Source organism: Rhinolophus sinicus, linkage group LG13 (genome assembly GCF_036562045.2).
Source record: "Rhinolophus sinicus isolate RSC01 linkage group LG13, ASM3656204v1, whole genome shotgun sequence".
NCBI lineage: Eukaryota > Metazoa > Chordata > Mammalia > Chiroptera > Rhinolophidae > Rhinolophus > Rhinolophus sinicus.
The window spans coordinates 29470601-29490591 of NC_133762.1; the positions used below are offsets into that span (position 1 = coordinate 29470601).

General features: G+C 45.4%; 2 protein-coding genes and 1 long non-coding RNA gene across 3 annotated transcripts in view; 1 reads left to right on the plus strand and 2 right to left on the minus strand.

Moving 5' to 3' along the window:
• HNF4A (hepatocyte nuclear factor 4 alpha) overlaps positions 1 to 19991 on the minus strand; it is a 58117-nt gene that overhangs the window by 30840 nt on the left and 7286 nt on the right. The window lies entirely within an intron of this gene.
• Positions 1 to 19991, minus strand: part of R3HDML (R3H domain containing like) — a 51736-nt gene that overhangs the window by 8142 nt on the left and 23603 nt on the right. The gene's annotated exons all lie outside the window — the stretch shown is intronic.
• LOC141568019 (uncharacterized) lies at positions 403 to 10247 on the plus strand. Its single transcript, XR_012491035.1, has 2 exons — positions 403 to 610; positions 9608 to 10247. It is a non-coding gene; the product is annotated as an uncharacterized LOC141568019 (long non-coding RNA).

A 19991-nucleotide genomic window follows, 5' to 3' on the forward strand; every position in this document is an offset into this window, starting at 1 on the left:
TCCTCAGAATTCTGGAACACTGAGCCGCTGGGCCCACCATCGTGTTATTGCCGGGGAGCTCAGGGATCTGAGAAGGGAAGGAGCCTGTCCTGGGCACGTTCAAGTTCAGAGGCATCCTCCAAACCTCCTGCCTTCCCCCAGGCTGCCGGGTGTCTTCACTTCCCCTGGGTGCTCACCACCCCGCTATCTCCTGTCTCTCCTCCCCCACCCACCGCCCAGGGAACAGTGCAGGAACCAGGGACTTATCAAGACAAAGAACAAAAGTCGTGGGGGAAAGAAGCCAAGAGGCATCTCCACTCTGGGGTAGGGCCCTTCAGTTTCGCCCCTTTGAAATTTCAAATTCCAGTTTGTGGACAAAGTCCTAACTTTCTCACAATATAGGTCCCCAACCACTGACCAAACTCCAGTTCAGACAGCCAGCAGGCCCAGGGACGCCGCCTTTGGCAGCTCCCAAGATCCGGGGGGAAGGGTCCTGGGCCAACTGGGGTCTGCCAGGCTATCTCTGCAGCCTCATCCCACCCCCACAGGCACCCCTGCCTCCCCTCTGACAGGACAGCCCTCTTCCAGGAGCTGGGAGCTGACGCTCACTGATACAGACAGCGGATATCAGGTAGGCCTCCTCCGTGTCCTGGCCATCTTTTCTCCCCCTTGACCTCCTAAGACACTGCTCCTACCACCTTCCTCACCCTGGGTACAGGCCACGTTGGCTTAATCCAATCATGATCTCACAGAACTTCAAGACTGGAAAAGGTGTCTCAGCTAACCCCCACATTTGGGAGTGAAGACACTGAACCCCCAGGGGACTGGCAGCTGGCTACAGGTTGAACCGTAGACCCAGGGCCCTCGCTGAGCCCCAGAGGGTAGAAGGGACATGTTCAAGGTCACGCGGCAGTGGTGGGGAGCTTGGCCTTCACAAGGAGGCCGTAAGCTCTGAGGCCCCCTTTGCTCCACCATAGCCCTGAGGGCCCTGGCACTGCCTCCTACAGACACGGGATGCTGGTGTGTTTGTTCACTCGGTGATGGATGGCCACTAGGTTGCCATGGAAGTACTTCTGCGAGGAAGATGAGGGAGCTCGGGGCTGAAGGCCAGGGGGTTTGGAAGGAAACAACATTCATGTGGTTAACTGATAACTGAGCCCCATCCTTGGGCCTCCGAAGCCTCCTTCCTCCCTGTCCTCAGCACGATTAAGACGAACTTACCTGCCTGCTAATCATTGCTGAGCCTGTTGATTTTGCCTTAAAAAATTAACTGGGCATGAGTTTGCGGTTTGCTTCACCCCTAACCCTGAAAAGGCCGGGGTGGGCAGGAGGCCACCCGGGTTATGCAAGAGGCCGCTGTCCTCCCCACGCACATCCAGTGGCCTCCTATGCTCGCCCTCCAAAGGGGAGGTTTTGCTTAAGAGTCAACAGTCTGCTTGTTCCCCCTGCTCTGGGTCCTGAGCAAATTTGCTCTGTTGCCAAAGAGAGATAAAGGCAGCTGGGGGGAAGCTTTCCAAACAGGGATGCGAAGCGGCAGCTTTTGAGCTTGGGATTCTAGAATCCTGCAGTGTCCAAGCCGGGAGGAGATGGCCTGGGGCTTCAGACTGGGTTCTGAGGTTCCCAGGAGCCAAGGGAGTGTGTGACATGCCCCACTTTACCCAGTGCCGGCCTCTCGGGTGTGCTGCTCCTTAATATGTCATTTGAAAGGCCGGGCTGGCTGCAGAAAATGAGAACCGTGAACCGCTGGTCCAGACTCATTCCCTCACTCATTGTACAGATAGGGAGATGGAGGCCCGAGGCGGGAAGGGACTCATCCAAGGACAGAAGGTCACCCCAGGTGTCCTGGGTCTCCAGCTAGGACAGGGAAGGCAGGGGCTGTCTCTGGGACCCAGTGATGTGTTCTGGACATTAGTGAACAAGATGGCACTGAAACGCCCTCCTCCACCGTTCAGCCTCCCTGCCAGGGCTGGCTGGAAGCAGAGTAGTGCCTGAGAGCCATCGGACAGCCTCGCTCAGGGAAATTCACCTGGCCTTGTGTCCTGTGGGTCCTCCAGGAGCAGCCATGAGCTGCAAACCAGAGGCTCCAAGCTATAACCCATTTAGCCACGTTGTCTCTCTAGTGACATCAGGCCATACAGGAAGAAGCCAAGCCCTGCCCTGACTCTCGACTTCTCTGTGCCTCCGTTTCCTCACCTGTAAATTGGGACTGACAATCTCTAACTCACAGGGTTGTCGTGAGGATGAAATGGACTGAGATACATGCAGTGACAACCATGCCGATGTTTACAGAGCTGTTGGGGGCGGGGGGTGGTCTTTCCATGTGTTAACTCATTAATCCTCACAACCACTCTGTGAGGTAGGTGATGTTTTTATCACCATTTTACCGAACTGAGGCACAGAGAGGTTGAGTCATATGCCCAGGCTCACACAGCTTATAAGAAACGAGCTGGGATTCCACCCTGATCAGTCTGGCTCCAGAGTCTGTGCTCCGAATCCTGAGGTTACCCTTCCCTTCCAGGGCTGGCTCACAGCAAGTGCTCAGTGAACGTTGGCCAGTAAGACAATAAAATAAGCTTCATCCCAAGGTACATGAGGGCTTTGTGTGTGGGCTGTGAAGGCGGAAGGCAGGAGAAGGAAGACATATCTCTGGGTTGGAGTGGTCAGGTCACGGATGGATTCCTGGAGGAAGTGGCAGAGGAAACGTCCAGAAGTGGAGAACATGGTGGGTGACGGTGGAAGGGCATGGAAGCTGCTCTGGCCAGAAAGCAGAGCATTGTGGGAGACACTGACCACAGGCTCGAGTTAAAGTAGAGGGGCAGCCGGATGGCTCAGTTGGTTAGAGCGCCAGCTCTCAACAAGGTTGCCGGTTCAATTCCTGCATAGGATGGTGGGCTGCACCCCTTGCAACTAAAGATTGAAAACGGGAACTGGACTTGGAGCTGAGCTGCGCCCTCCACAGCTAGATTGAAGGAAAACGGCTTGGAGATGATGGGCCCTGGAGAAACCCACTGTTCCCCAATATTCCCCAATTGAAAAAAAAAGAGTTAAAGTAGAGAGTATGATCTGGAAAGTGACCAGGAAGGAAGCCAGAAGGACTTAGGTCTGTGTGGGCAGGGTGTCCCTGCAGGCTGCCTCCTGCCACGTGGCTTGTGACTTCTGGCTGAAGCTGTGGCTGTTGCTGTCCTGTTTATGTTCCTCGCTCCTGGTTATGATCCTGTCTTTATCTGCAGAAGTGACCTTGAGAGTTAGATGGGGCCTGCCCAGCCCCTGTGGGGCCTGAAGGATGACAGGGAGGCCCTGCCCGGCCCAGGCCCTGCTCTTGGGGGAGGGGGGGGCGTATTTTACTTATTTTCACGAAGGCTCCGTGTGAATCCTGCTCCCGCTATTTCCAGCCACTGTGTGACCTTGGGCAAGGTCATTTCCTTCTCTGACTTTGGTTTCCCATTAGAAAAGTTGTCTACCATACAGCAGAGATTCAACCCTGATGGTGAATTAGAATCACCTGGGGCCTTTCAAAAATACTGATGCCCAGGCCCATCACAGACTGATGATCAAATCTTGGGCTAGGGGTGGGGTGCGTGAGGAGCGTCAATAAAAAGTTCCCAGGTGATTCTGATGTTCATCCACTATTGAGACCCACTGTATGTAGCAGGGCTTGGAATTTGGAGCTGGAAAGGCCTAGATGTGCATCCAAGCTCTACAACTTACTAGTTTGCAATCTCAGTGAGTCTCAGTTTGCCCATCTGTAAAATGGGGACAATGACAGCGTCCTCCTAGAGTCAGAATACCAATTCAATGCGATGATATTTAGACAGTGCCTGGTACTGTGGCCGGCATGTGGGGAGCTCCTGATTCTTGGTACCAATGACCATTATTGTGCTACTGACAAAATGAGATTGACTTACACAAAAGGGCCCATGGATTCAGAGACTGGGAGTCGGGTTTTCTACACTCCTTCAGTTAAGTCCTAGTGTGTGGGTCTCAATCTTGGCTGCACACCTGTCATATTATTGAGGTATGTGTGATGATTATTATTATTTGATATTTTTTCCTAATTGGTTAAAAAAATTTAAATTTATTTTTGAATTGGTACTACATTTACATGGTTCAAAAGTCAAAACAATATAAAAGCTGCACTTTGAGCAGTCTTGCGTCTGCCTGTCTCCTGTCCACTAGTCCATTCCCCTCTTCACCACAGGTAACCAGTTCGCTTACTTTCTTACGTATCATCCAAGTTTTCTTTACATAGATGCAGAGCAGGCAGCATCTAAGATCATATATTATCACCCCACCCTAACACTGTTCTACCCTCGCTTTGCTCATGTAATAGCATAGCCTACAGATTTTTCAGTAACAGTTGCAAGCAAGCTTTGAGGAAAGAAAGGTTATTGCCCCCTTTACCAGTGAGGAAACTGAGGCTCAGATTGCTGAGTCAATGGTATTTGAACTCTCTCTCCCTGGCTCCAGAGGCAATGTTTATCCCCCTGCCCCAGTGTGGCCTTCCAGGAAGCCTGACAGAGAGCTTTGGAGCCTGGCCTAAATCTCTCCAGGGCAGGCCTGGCAGGAGGTGGGGTGGGGGTGGGCTCTCAGGGCCTCCACTATGTCCAAAGTCACAGAAGGGCTAAAGCAGGAAATAAAAATGTTTAAAGTCATCCAGATAGTAATCCAGTGAGGGGATGTCCCCTGGATGGGACAGGGAGGTCCTGGTGGCCATGCCCTCCAGCAGAGTGGACACTGCCAGGGACTCTCTGCCAGCCTCAGGCTATGCGGGTGGCAGAAGAGGGGAAGAGGGGAAGCAGGGAAGGAAGGGAAGTGTGGCTGATGGGACAGGTTGAGGAGAGAGGGGACTGAGGGGACTCCATTCTTGGAAGTCAGAGAGGAGGATGTGGAATTAAAGGCAGAGGGGACAATGACATTTTTAAGCAAATGTTTTCTGCTTGGGCCACCTCAGGTCTCCCTCTGGATTCTTGACCTGCTTCAGTACACTGACTCACTGACCTTGGATAAGTCACTCTCCCTCTCTGTGCCTCAGTTTCCCCAAAGCAAAAACAAAGGCGATTAGGTAGCTGGTCTTTAGGTGGCTTTAGAGTACCCCTAAACGACTCTGTGAGGCTCCCCCTCACCTTGTTGAGGAAATCTGAATCCTACCTTGATCAGAATGGGGTCAGCCCCATAAGGCCCTGGATATTCCAGGGGTGGGGGCTGGGGGTACAAGGTCACTATACTGCTCCAAAATCCGGACTCCATCCCTTGGTCCTGTGAGTTTCTCCCGCCACCCTGTCTTCCTCTCCAGGTAGGTGTGGAGTCAGGACCATACCTGGGCGGTCCCCGGGGAAGCCCTGGCCCCAGTCTGACCTCCTCCTCCTGGTGCTGTGGGGTCCCGCACAGGGAGCAACCTTTTCATCCTTGAGGGAGCTCCCACTGCCACCCAGGCATCCGAGACCCTGTGAGGGCTGCTGGGCAGAGTTAATCTCTTAATACTGGTCACAATGAGATTTCAGGGGTGGTGGGTGGCAGTCTCCATGGTAACTGCAGACCAGCCCCGGACCCATCCAGCCCAGGGCTCAGCAAGGGGGTCCTAGAGACCCAACCCAAATAGGAGTGGGAGACACAGTGGCCTGGACTCCTGGACTCCTTGGCCCTCCTGTTGTCTCTCTGGAGGGCTTGAGATAAACCATACGCCTCATACTGCTTCAGTGTTCTTCTGTTAAACTAGACAGCCATACTCACAAGGAGCACCCTGTCACCTTTCTTGGCCTCAGTTTCTTCATTCTCCAGTTGGGGTGATAATCCTTAACCCAGAGGCTTTTCCAGAAGAGTGCAAGCTTCAGAGTCTGTCAGACCTGAATTTGAAGCTAGGCTTTTTCCAGACTGTAAACCTAGCCCAGGCATTTCACTTCTCTGAGCCTCAGTTTCCTCATCTATACAATGGGCACAATCACTATTATGCCTGACTGGTAAGTACTGATGCTCAGTGAATGTGAGTCTCCTTCTCACCTCTTTCTGAGCCCCATCCACACTGCACATCTGCCCCCACCCCCAGCCACTTGCCACTTTCAGAATGTCACAGCCCCTGCCTTGTCTCTGGACTTTGCTCATGCCAAGCCTTCTGCCCACAGCAGCTATCACACCTGCTTCTTCAAATCCTCATCGTCTAAGTCCCACCTTAGTCTTCTCCCTTTGGGCAGTCCTGCTGGCTCAGACAGGGTCAGGGCTCCTTCTCTGTGCTCCCACAGTCCCCAGCACTTTATATCATCCAAGTTTAATCAAATGGTGGTTACTGGTTATTTGCCTGCCTCCCCTGTTGGACTGTGTCCCGTTTTACCCTTATATTCCCAGGACGCAGCTGGCACTTAATATAATGGGTTGGCTGAATAAATGAATGAATGAAGGAAGGAATTTGTCCATGCAATCATTCAACATTTTCCAGCACTTTCCATGTACACTGTTGTGGGCGTTTGAGCAAATAAAAACACAGAATACCCAATTAAATTTGAATTTCAGATAAACAATGAATAATTCTTTTAGTATAAGTATGTACCAAATAATGCATGGGACGTACTTACACTTGAAACATTTCTATTGTTTAGCCTCAAGTTCAAATGTAAGTGGTCCACCCTATTCCCTCCTTCACAGAGCTTACATTTTGATGGGGAGGTGCGGTAGAAACAGTAATTAAATAAGTTACAAGTAAGTAAATAAAAAAGAAGAGAATCTCAAATAGTGGTTAACACGAGACAGCATGATGAGACAGTGCCTGGGGACAGACACAGGGGGCATCTCGGATAGGTGATCTCTGAGCTAGTGGCCTTTACCCTCATGGGACAGCTCTAAGCTCCAGTGAGATGCTGCTCTGTAAAAGTCCTTTGAGGATCTTAGAGGGCATGGTGGCTGTTAAACTTGAGAGAAGAACTCAGAGGCGGGCAGAGGGCGCAGCCGAGGGAGGGAGGCGGGCTGCTGAGTTTCACTTGACAGACTCCACAATTTTGTAATTTGGAACGGGGCCTTCACCAACCTTCGCGAACCCGCAGCCCCACCCCTTGGTCAGCCAATGTCGTCTGCGGGGCTGAAAGCCAGAGGCAGGGGCCACAGGGGCTGTGCAGCGAAGCGTGGACACCTGGGCAGGAAGGAGCTGGGAGCCCTGGCATCGTCACCCCCACCCCTATCCCTGTCCCCGCGGCTGCCCTGGGGCGCTGCGAAGAGCCTGAGGACGTCGGGCAGAAAGCCGCCCAGAGGCGTCGCCGCACGGCGTTTCGCGTGTCTTGGGCTCCTCGTAGTGGCCAATGCAGGAAATGGCTCGCAGAAACTTTTAAAGAACCACACGTGCTTTACTAATCACAGCGAAGGTCGCATTACAATGCCACCAATCACAGGCCAGACGGACGACTTCGCTCCAAACCCAGTGGAAGACAGCTGGACATCAGCACAGATCACAACTCGCTGGGTTTAGTTAAAGGGCAAGCTGACTTCCCTCTAATCGCACACCAGCACACGGCCACTGAGCAAATCGAACGCGAGATTTAAAACCAGTTCCCCAAGGCCGGCACCTCAAGGCACCCCAAGGCCTGCCATTCCACCCATCTACGAAATTTATATCCCCAACACCCGGTAGCAACGGGCAGGACCTTTTAAAGAGGATCCCAGGCTTTATGCTGGCTCCGTGTGGAATCTCACGTTTGCATTCAGGGGCATTTATATATTTTATTATTTAATGATAGTAATAGCATTAAATAGCCTACTCCCCGTTATAAAAATTAACGTTTGATTCCGGGAGAGTGGGAAAAGTATGACCTTTGGAGTTAGACACACCTGAATTGGAGTCCACTTACTAACTTTGTAAAGTAGGGCAATTCACTAGCCTGCCTCAGTCTTTAACAGAAAAGGATAATAATAATACCTATGTTAATTGTCATATTCCATCCTCCCACATCTTGAACAGCCAAAGTCCTGGAAGTCACCATCTTTGTGTCCTTCCTCCCATCCTTCCGAGCTCAGCAGATAAACCAGTTCTTGCCACCTCTGACAGTCTCTCCAATTTTCCCCATCCTTTCATGTCCACCACAGCCAGCCTTGGCGCCCTCACCATCAACTCTCCAGGTCTGCAAAAGTCTGTTCACTTCTCTTGTTCCTCCGCTCTGGGTCCCCTACCATCCACTCTTCACCCAGGGGCCAGAGATGATCTCATACAAACAGACTGGATCAGTTGTAAAAGTTAAACTTTTACAGCTTTCTGTGCATTTATAACAAAATGTGAAAGTCAAACTTCCTATGGACGGTGAGACCTGTCTGACCTTGTTTCTATTTCTCTACATTTCCAACCTCATTTCTTGTCACTCAGCCCTACCCCAGCCACACTAGCCTTTTTGTTTGTTTTTCTTTCCTGTCTCAGGACCTTTGCGCATCTCCTCCACCCCATTAAGGAGCTAATCCTTGTCTGTTGTATTCCCCAGGGTGCACCCCACATCTTGAACAGTTTAAAATGAAACACATGGCATAATACGTGCTTAATAGATATTTGTTGGATGAATGACTGAAAAGATTTTTGAGGAGAAACTGATATAATATACATGAAACGCTGAATACATACTAGATTTTCAATGAAAAGGATTCTAGGCTTACAGCAGAAAAATTAGAAAGTAAAATAAATAGAGGAGAGTAAAAATCATATGTGCTCCGACATTTGGAAGGGATCAAACACTTGTTAACCAGGGTTTCTCAACCTTGGCACTGACATTTTCGGATGGGTAATTCTTTGTTGTAGGCACTGGGCTGTCCTGTGCATTGTAAGATGTTTAGCAGCATCTTGGGCCTCAACCCACTAGATACCAGTAACACCCCCAAGTTATGACAGCCAAAACTATCTGCACACATCGCCAAATGTCCCTTGGGGTTCAAAAATCACCCCTGATTGAGAACCACTGTGTTAGGCCTCTAGACTTACAGGAAATTTTCTCCTATAATTCTGTGTCTCAATTTTCAGCATCCACAACAATCATCTGCTATCATTATTCAAAATTTAGATGCCTCAGGCTCGACCTCCAGGTTCCAGGGTCAACAGTGGGCCCAGGCATCACACATTTAATGAGCTTCCAGGATGCTTCTGATACTTGGAGCCCTCAGACCCCACTTTGAAAACTCTTCCAGGGAGCCTCCCTGAGAACCAGATAACAGCACTGGGTGAGACCCCCATCTCCCTTAGACTTTCTCCTTGAATTTCTCTCCTTTCCAATTACCCATCTCTGGATATCTCTTCAAACTTAGTGACAGAACCAAATCCTAGCTCAGCCGAAATCCAAACTGCCTCATCTACCATCAGGGAAGAAACAAACGCTGGCCACAGTTCAGCTGAACCTGCTTATGAAATAACAGCACCCCCAACCAAAATGAACCCTGAGGTACTGCTTGGGAGAAGTATCCGCTTAACAGAATGGTGCTGTCAGACTGTCTTCTCCCTGGGGGACCACAGTCCCTTCTCTGAGAACAGGTGCTGTGGTGGGGCTGGTCACAGTGGTCAAAGACCATCCAATGAGTCATGACTCTGTCTACCTTTCTAGACCCATCTTTCAGCCTCCTTTACTCACGGTCTCTCTGTGGGCTGTTCTCAACTATTCTATTTCTCTTCTTTCAGGCACATGGCAGGATGATATTCCTACTTTCTTGTCACCTTTGAAGTTAGATGTGACCATGTGACTTGAATTGGCGAATGAAATGTGAGTAGAAACAATCTGTGTCACACCTGGGCAGAAGGTTCAAGAGCCAGTGCTGCAGTTGTGGTGGAAACAAGTGCAGATAAGGACTCACCAGGATGAGAAGAGCATCCTGCCGACCTATGACGAGCAAGTACTGTAAGTGAGCAATAAACGTCCATTGTGTTAAGCCACTGAGACTTGGGGCGTTTTGTCACTGCAGCATAGCCTCACCTAACGTGACTGAACACGGTCCTTCTAAAGGTTCACTGCTCTTCCTAGGACCATTAGGATTTCTGTCGTATCTGAAAACCACCTATGCTATTAATGTTTTTCTTACAGCAACTCACTTATTTTAGCTGAGATTTATTTTAGAAGGAAACGTTATCACTACCAAGTGAAACACCGTAAGTAGGAAGCAATGGGAAAACAAACAGAATGAAAAAACTATTATATTATATTCTGCCTTAATACTGTTGTCTTTCAAAGTCTCTGAGCCCTTGGTCTTACTTACCTCTCTTTCTTAAAATAAATAAATAAATAAATAAATAAATAAATAAATAAATAAATAAATAAGAGGTACCTAAGTGTGTGTCAATCTTTTGGATCCCAAAAAGCTGGCTGAGATTATCAGGTTTGCAGGCAGCATCATATAGAGGCTGAGAGCACAAATTTCTGGGCCTGAATTCTGGTTCTGCTATGGACTATCTCTGGGATCTTGGGCGAGTTACTTACCTACTCTGTTATTTTGCAAAATAGGGACAATAATGATGTGTATGTCATTGGGTTGTTGTGGGAATTGTTTGCGTTAAGATATAGAAAGGGCTTAGAACTGTGCTGGCACACTGAGTATTAGACAGGTGTTAGCTCTAAAATAATGCCAGCATCAAGCTCCAGATGCCTTTGGGGAGATGTTTGAACTCAGCAAAAAGGAAAGAAAAATCCCTCACATTGGTTAAAAACCAGTGTGGAGGGGAAGAGTTGCTCTAGCGACAGGAGACATGACCAAGTCCTAGAGGTTCTACTCGGCGACAGGTACCCAGACCTCTAGCCCAGTCTCCTGTGTCATTGATTGCTTTGTGGAGAAAATGTGATATACCTTACAAACCCAGCATGTAGTTGTGTTATTAACTGAATTCAAAGTACTCTCCTTTGGAAAAGAGTACTGACCTATTCTTATAGTACCAGAGCACAAACCAGGACCAACAGATGGATGTTGCAGGGAGGAAGGTTTGTGCTCAAAATGGAGACGATTTTCCTACCAAATATAATAGCTCTACCAGGGGGAAAGCTGCTCTGTTAAGTAGGGAGAACCCTATCACTGGGAGTATCAAGGCCAAGCTGAATGTCAGGGAGGATGGTGATAGGATTCTAGCAATGGGTTGGAGGTTGAATCAAAGGAGCATCTCCCAGGTGCAAGAGTCTTACATAAAATACAATCAAAACCAAATTCATGTTGACTAACTATGGTGTACACCTGAAACTAATATAATAGTGTATGTTAGCTATATTTTAATTAAAATCTTTTTAAAAAATGAAAAACAAAACCAAATTCATGCTGGGAAAACTGGATAGCCACATGCAAAAGAATGAAATTGGACTCTTAATTTACACCACATACAAAAATTAACACAAAATGGGTTAAAGATCTAAACATAAGAACTAAAACTATAAAATTCTTAGAAGAGAACATAGCAGAAAATATTTATGACACTGAATATCCAAGAGTCCTACTTCTTGGATATGCCACCAAAAGCACAGACAACGAAAGAAAAAATAGATAAATTGAAGTACATAGAAATTAAAAACTTTTTTATGCACAAAAATATACTATCAACGGACTGAAAAGGCAACCCATGTAATGGGAGAAAATATTTACAAATATATATCTGATAAAATGTTAGTATCCAGAATATATAAAACCTCCTGTCACTCAACAATAAAAAAATAAACAACCCAATTTTAAAATGAGCAAAGGACTTGAATAGAAATTTCTCCAAAGAAGGTATACAAATGACCAAGAAGGACATGAAAAGATGCATCTGTTCATCTGTCAATTGACACTTGGGTTGCTTCTACCTTTTGGCTATTGTGAATAATGTTGCTACGAAATAGATGTACAATACATAAAGCTGTAACTGCACCTTCCTATATGGTAACCACTAGCCACATGGGGCCCTCAAGCATTTGAAATGTGACCAGTTCAAATTGAGATGTGCTGTGAGTGTAAAATATATACTGTATTTTGAAGACCTGGAATAAAAAAGAATGAAAGATATCTCATTAATTATTTTTATTGATTAGATGTTGAAACGATAATATTTTAGATCTATTGGGTTAAATAGAACATTAAATAATTTTAACTGTTTCTTTTTAGACTTTAAAAAAATTAAACCTTTTATTTTGATATAATTGTAGATTCACTCACCTCTTTTTTTTAAATTGTTTAAACATGGCGACTAGAGATTGGTAAGTGGGACAGTATTGAGAGCCTAGAAACAGATCTACATGTATTTGAAAATGGGATAAATGTGACGGCATTGCACATTAGTGAAGAAACGATGTCCTATTTAATAAATGGTGCTGGCCCGATTGGCTATCCATGTGAAGAAAAATGCAATGGCATGTCTATTTCATACTAGGCACAAAACTCATTTCCTATGGAATAAAGACCTAAATATGAAAACTGAAAATGAAACATAGAAAATACTTAGCTAATATCTTTATGATCTCAGGGCACTGGAAGATTTTAAAGGCAAGATACTAAAAGCACAAACCATAATGGAAAAGAATATTACATTGAATGACCTTACTTATCATTTAAATAAAATGTAACGACATTACAGTTTCAACTTCTGTACAACAAAAGATTCTCTAAAGACAATGAAGAGACAAGCTACAGACTGATCAAAAGTATTTTCTACAAAAATAACTGAAAAAGGATTTGCATCAAGAATAAGTAACTTCTAGGGCGGCTGGATGGCTCAGTTGGTTAGAGCGCGAGCTCTGAACAACAGGGTTGCCGGTTCAATTCCCACATGGGCCAGTAGCTGCGCCCTCCACAACTAGATTGTAGATAATGACTTGGAGCTGATGCGCCCTGGAGAAACACACTGTTACCCAATATTCCCCAATAAAAACTAAAAAAAAAAAAGAACAAGTAACTCCTTCAAATTGATAAGAAAAGGTAAATAATGCAGTAGAAAAATGGGCAATGGATATAAACAAGCAGACTCACAGAGGAAACTCAAATGATGGAAGGGCCTCTCCCTCTCTAGTAACAGGAGAAATGCAAATTCTCCTTTTACACACACTCATCATCTTTCAGAATCAAGTGCTGCAACCAGAGCAACCGGATCCTAGACACAACTGACTCAAATGGTAGTTGGTGGGCAAGAGAGAGTAATTTACCAATATCTCATCAAAGTGAAGACGCCCATTGTCTGAGAGCCAGAAGCGCAACTCCTATAAAGTATCCTAGAGAAACTCTCACCCACAGGTATAAGAACATTCTTTGTAGCATTGTTTAAAATAGTGAAAAACTGGCAGCAACTCCACTGTCAAAAACCAGAATAAATGTACTTGAGATATTCATACACGGCATTTTAAATGCGTGACCTAGGGCCGGCCCAGTGGCTCAGGCGGTTAGAGCTCCATGCTCCTAACTCCGAAGGCTGCCGGTTCAATTCCCACATGGGCCAGTGGGCTCTCAACCACAGGGTTGCCAGTTCGATTCCTCGACTCCCGCAAGGGACGGTGGGCTCCGCCCCTGCAACTAGCAACGGGACCTGGAGCTGAGCTGCACCCTCCACAACTAAGACTAAAATGGACAACAACGTGAAGCTTGAATGGCACCCTCCACAACTAATATTAAAAAAGGACAACAACTTGACTTGGAAAAAAGTCCTGGAAGTACACACTGTTCCCCAATAAAGTCCTGTTCTCCTTCCCCAATAAAAAAAAAAAAAAAAAGGAAAACATATCACCATGAGAAGATCCAAAAAGCTATTATGTGAGTGAGCAAAAGGCAGTTGCTAAAGGATATGTACAACATCCCATTTAAAAATTTCCAGGTATGCAAAACAATTTTACATATTGTTTTTGTAATTATGTATAGGAAATGTATAAAAACATGCTTGCAAGTGATAGACCCCAAATGGTGACAGTAGTCACCTGTGAGAAGGGTGGCAGGGCGATGAGCTTAGGGAGGGCCACTGGGGGAGGCAACTAGTGCAATGTTTCATTTCTCATTTAAAAAAAAAAAAAGAATCCAGTAAAAATTGGGTCACGCAGTAGGATTTGACAAAACTGAGTGATGGGTACAGCAATATTCAGTATATTATTCTCTATATTTTTCTGTATGTTTGTAATGTTTCCTACTTTAAAAAAAAAGAGAAAAGAAATTATGAAAAAAAGTCATTGTCTTTCTATATACCAGAAACAGAATTTGGTAGTATAGTTTTTTAAATCATACTATTTAAAATATTGATAAGGTTCCTTTTTGAAAAACATCTAGGACTGTAGCTAAGCTATAGCATTTCTCTATTAGGGAGCAGGGAGAACTTTAATGGGTGTTAATGTTTTTCAAGGGGTTCTGTGATGAACTAATGTGGGCACCCTGGAGGCTTCTCTTGGAGTGGCCAAAGAACTGCTGCGTGTTAAGCGCTCTGAGAAATTTTCTGATAATGAACTTTGTACAGCTTTCTTTAATCCAGCATTTTTCAAATGTCTAACAATAGAATCCTTCTTGTCCGAGTGGCGTCACCTTGGAAAAGGCTGACCTCGAAGTTCCCTCCCAATTCTCATGGTCGCCATTTCTAGTTTTGGCTCTGCCACTAACTTGCTGTATGACTTTGGCCAAATCACCTTTCCTCTTGGGGCCTCAGTTTATTAAGACATGAAATGGGTGTGTGAAGTTTAGACGCTCAGATCTCTTACTTGTTTCCAGCTCTAAAACCCCAGGTGGGAGCCCAGAATTAGGATGACATTTCCACTTAATTGTATTCCTCCTTTCTCAAATAACTTTATTATTTAACTAAAGTTGGTTCATGGTAGGAGAAGTATAAAAATGCACAGAAGTAAAATTAAAAAAGAATTACATTTACTCCACGTACCTGTGGGCCCTTTTTCAAAAGGTTTGATGATGATAGATAGCATTTATGGAGCATTTTATGTACAAAGATAGGTCTATTCTTATCCTCACTTTACAGAAGAAGAGACTGAGGGTCAGATAGGAAATGTCCCTCGTGCAAGGTCATACAGCTTTCATGGTTCTAACGTATGTCTTCCTGACTCTGAACACAAGTTCTCAGCCTCTACCATAGAAAGCCTCCCCATTTGACGGGGGTCTTCATCCAGAGAAGCTGTGGATATTATCTCTTCCAAATACAAAGTCAGTGTCTTCACTGTAGCAGGGCCTGTGCCCCTCTCCGAAACTCAGTCCACCTTCACCTTATCTCTAGAAAAACTATGACTTGCCCTGTAGAGGGAGAGAAAAATAAGCCTCTCCCCACCCCAACTCCACCCCCGAAATCACTGGATTTGGGGGAAGTTCAGCAGGCTGGAGACAGAAGAATGGGTATGTATTTAAGTGTCACACAAACTATTGTCTTATGTGAATGTCTGATAAAGAAAACACAATGGCTGCACGATGGGGGCTAGGAGGTGACAATTCCTACTTGGAGTCTTCCAGAAGATAGGCCTGGAGTTTTGGAGCCTGGGTCCTTCTCACAGACAGGCAGACAACCAGAATGGGGACACCACAGGTCATTGTGGGGTGGGAGAAGACCCAGCTAGGGACACCAGCCCAAGAGGTTTGGCTAGGACTGGTCTATTCAGAATGGGAAATGGAGGCAGCATGTGTTGGCAGTGAACTTGGTCACTGCTATAGAATCCAAGGGGCTAGAACAGCACTGTCCAACAGAAATATAATATGAGCCACATATGTAATCACATACGTAGTCACATTAAAAAATAGTAAATCTGTGAAAGAGATTGCTCTCATAGACGAATTCCCTCTTGATCTTAGCAATCAGGGTCCCAAACTCAAGTGTCCTCAATGCCCAGATAGGTGACAGAAATACATGGAATGGATGGAGTATAAGCAAATTTCCCATCTTCCTATAAGGAAAACAACACAGCAAATATAGTGGTTTATGTTCTGTTCATTCATAAAACTTCAGGGTAGGGACACTAAGGAATGGTGGGGTCTGTGGCAAATTAGAGACAGCACACCCAGTCTAAGTAAGTGCCGGTGGCTTTTGCCTCATGGATATGGGGAATCGGTGTTGCTAGAACTTCGATTTTTTTGAAAGAAGCTGGGATTTTTAAAGGTTAGCAGTCAATTCAAATTTTATTTTTAAAAAAACAAACAAATCAAAACTGAATGGGCTGAATCTCAACCTCTGATCTCCTTTAAACCCTTGACCCTGTTTTACAGAAGAGGAAACAGAGGTTCCGAGTGGTTAAAAAATGTTCCAAACTCACAGCAAAGACAAAGAACTGGCTCTTCAGGTCATTTCTGTTACGTCGGCCAATACTTTTCACTTTCCTTATTGAAAATTTACTAGGTGCCAAGTTCTGTGCTGAACACGTGATACCATGAAGGCAGTACTATTTATGATGCCGGATTCAGAGAGGGGAAACACAGGCCCAGAAAGGTGGCGTAATTGCCTAAGATCACACTGTGGGGCTTCAACCGGGGTCTATATTTGATTATAAGACTCTAGATGCCTCCTCTGGCTACACTCCGTTTCACCTCACTGCACTGAAGAATCAACCTCAGAGACCAGAAAACCTGTGGGTTTTCATCCTGAGGCGAGTCCAAAGGGCCTGGGGCTGCAGACTGGGCAGCTTCCTGCACCTCCACACTTCCTTTACCCCCACTGCCTCCATCGTACCATCCCTGTACAGAATTGGCTTCTGGGTAAGATTTTGTTTGAAGAAAGAATGCCACTGCCTTTTTTTTTTTTTTTTTTTAACATTTGGAAACCACTGATCAGACACTGTCCTTTGGTTCACAGGAGAGGAAACTGAGGCCCAGAGGTGGCAAGGGCCTCAGGTCCCTCTGCAAGTCAGGACCGAAGCTGGAACTAGAACCAGATCCTGGAGGCCAGGCCCTGCCTGGGAAGCTGCCCACTGGGTGTGCCAGGGCCTCCGTCCAGCTCCTCTGGGCGCTGCCCAAGAAGGGCCAAGTGCTTTCTCTGTCTCACCACCTCCTCCGCCCTGCCTCACGCCTGTTTGGATAACTTTTTCACCTGTTCCTTCACAAGCTCTCCCTGAGGTGTGGCTGCCTCCGCTGCTTGTACCAGGGAATCCGAGGACTTGGCAGTGTGGCAGCCCAGGCCTGGCTGGTCCCACGCAGACAGTTGTTAAACAGTGGCTGTCTGGGCAGAGGAAGGCCTGTTTACCCAGGGCAGGGCCCAGGCAGAGGCTGCAGCTCCCTCCCCACGCCAATGGCCCATCATACTGACTCCGCTGTCCCCATCTGTTTTTGCTCATTCCATAAATATTTAGGGAGCGCCTACTGTGTGCCAAGCACTGTTCTACACGCTGCGGATGTAACAGGGAATAAGAGCGCCAGGTTCCCTGCTCTCATGGAACTTACACTGTAGTAGAGGAGAGTGATGATAAACCAGATTCCAGAGCAGTAGAGGGAAACAGGATTGACAGTGATGGGTCAATCTTAGCGTTCGGTGGTCAAGGAAGGCCACTCTGAGTGGGGGAACATTTGAACTAAGACCCAAACTGTGAGAAGAAATCAGTTATGGGAAGATCTGAGGAAAGGGTGTTCCTGGCAAAAGGAGTAGCAAGTCCCAAGGCCCTGGGGCAGGAGTGATTGAAGGACAGTAAAGAGATCAGTGTGGCTGAAGTGGAGTGAGCCAAAGGGAGAAAAACAAGAGAGTCCAACAGGGGGGCAGCCAGAGTCAGATCCATGGGGGCCTTTTTGGTCAGTGGAAAGAGCAAAGGTTTTCTGTTCAGTGTGACACAAGCTGTGGGAAGGTATTCAACAGGGATTTTAAACATGACTGTATCCTGAATTCTTCCTCTAACTTTAACTCTGCTTTTTCCTGTGGCTTTCTGTCTCAGGACTCTTGTTTTCAGATACACTTGAGTGTGTGAAATACTGTTTAATGATACCCTTTTCCTTTTTAATTGCTTTTCAAAAATTTAATCAAAGATAGATACACAAAGCTTTGGATACACAATTGAAAAACAAAATCAGAAAATACTTCTACAAAGCTGATGGTAAGTAACAGTCATGACTGGCCTACTCTTGCCTGAACCTGACGCCCACCATCCAGAGGCAACCATTCGCAACTATTTAGCCGGGTTTTTTTCTCCCTGGTGTTTTCCTCTCTATTTCTAAATATCACGATTATACTGCTACTTTTTGATTTTTCAGCCTTACATGTAAAGTGTTACTTTGCTAATAGGAAAGATCCTATAAACTATTTCCCGATTTGGAGAGAAGTCAATATTTATTGTTTCATTTGCATAACCTCATTACTATTATTACTATTATTCATAGCTAATGTCATTGTACATGACTTAAGACCCTTCCATGGGTTTTCTCAGTTAATCTGCACAACAGTGTAAGGTAGGAGTTGGTCAACATAACACACTTTACACCCAGTGAAACTGCAGTTTGCTGCAGGCTCTTGCAACCATCCCTTGATCTGCAGAGGTATCCTGAGAGGTAAGCAGAACTGGCACTAATGACTCCATTTTCAGAGCAGGACATGGAGCCCTGAATGACAAAGAAAATTCTACCTATCACAGTGGCATCTCGTGGTTAAAATAAAACCCATCTTCCAGCCAAGATGGAAGTGGCTGGGGTCCCTGTGTGAAGAAGATAACTCTTCTAATTTACACCTTGGCTGTGCTTGTTGCATCAGCTAGTATTGCCCTTGCTGATACAATACCTGGGTTTGAATCCTAGGCTGTGTGGTTCGGGGTAAGTTATTTAACCCCTCTGGGCCTTTGTTTCCTTTTCTGAGAAATGGGTATGATGACACTACCTACCTCAATGGGCAGTTGTGAGGATTAAAGGAGGTAATTTTTATAAGGTGTTTAGAACAGTGCCTGGCCCATAGTAAGCACGATATAAGTGATCAAATAAACCAAAGCTAGGAAATGAATGAGCCAGAACCCATATCTGAGCCTTCTGATGCCAAGTTCAGTGTCTGACCCCAAAGCCCTAGACACTTACATTCCTCTTTATGATTTTTACTATATCTACCTACCGTGTTTCCCCCAAAATAAGACCTAGCTAGACAATCAGCTCTAATGGGTCTTTTGGAGCAAAAATTAATATAAGACCCGGTCTTATTTTACTATAATATAAGACCCAGTCTTTATAATATAATATAATATAATGTAATGTAATGTAATGTAATGTAATGTAATATAATATAATATAATATAATATAATATAATATAATATAATATAATACCGGGTCTTATATTAATTTTTGCTCCAAAAGATGCATTAGAGCTGATTGTCTGGCTAGGTGTTATTTTCAGGGAAACACGGTATTACCTGTACTTTATTTACCTGTAATTATTTACTGGATACATTTCTTTCTTATGAAGACACAGACTGATTTTTTAAGAGGATATCTTATATTACTGCTTTAATGTGGTAGTTATAAATTTTTCTAACACACGATCAAATAAATTCAGTATAATTTAAAAAGAGTTCGTCCATGTGCTACCTAAAATCGGCCTCTGTGGGTACACCAAAGGGTGTACACCAAAATAGACCTATTTTTAGGTCTATAAAGAACCTTTGGGAACATTCTGTCCAGTGGCTTTTAAATCTTTTGACCATGACCCTCAGTAAGTAACACATTTTACATTGCATATTTTATATACAGTGGCAATAAAAGGGGTAGTCAGAATACAGACTCTGCAGCCTGACTGCCTGGGTTAGAACCCCAGTCTTACCCCTTAATGCCTATGTCACTTTCACTGAGAGACTCAACCTCTCTGTGCCTCCATTTTCTCATCTATAAAATGGGAGTGACAATAATAGTACTTACCCCACAGGGTCATTGTGCAGATAAAGAGTTAATATGTGTAAAGCCCTAGTAAGTGTTCTATAAATTTTTGCTATTATCACAACCCCAAGCACAAATCCACAAACAGACAGAAATGAAACAAGAGTTTCACACATGCAAAAGTTACTCTTATTACATGAGATGCTCTATGAGGTTTTCTATTCTATTTTAGCTCATTTAATAAAATATGGTCATCTTTTGAAATTTCATTAGTCTATTTGTGATTTATGATTCATGCTTTTTCTGATGAACTTTATGCTTCAAT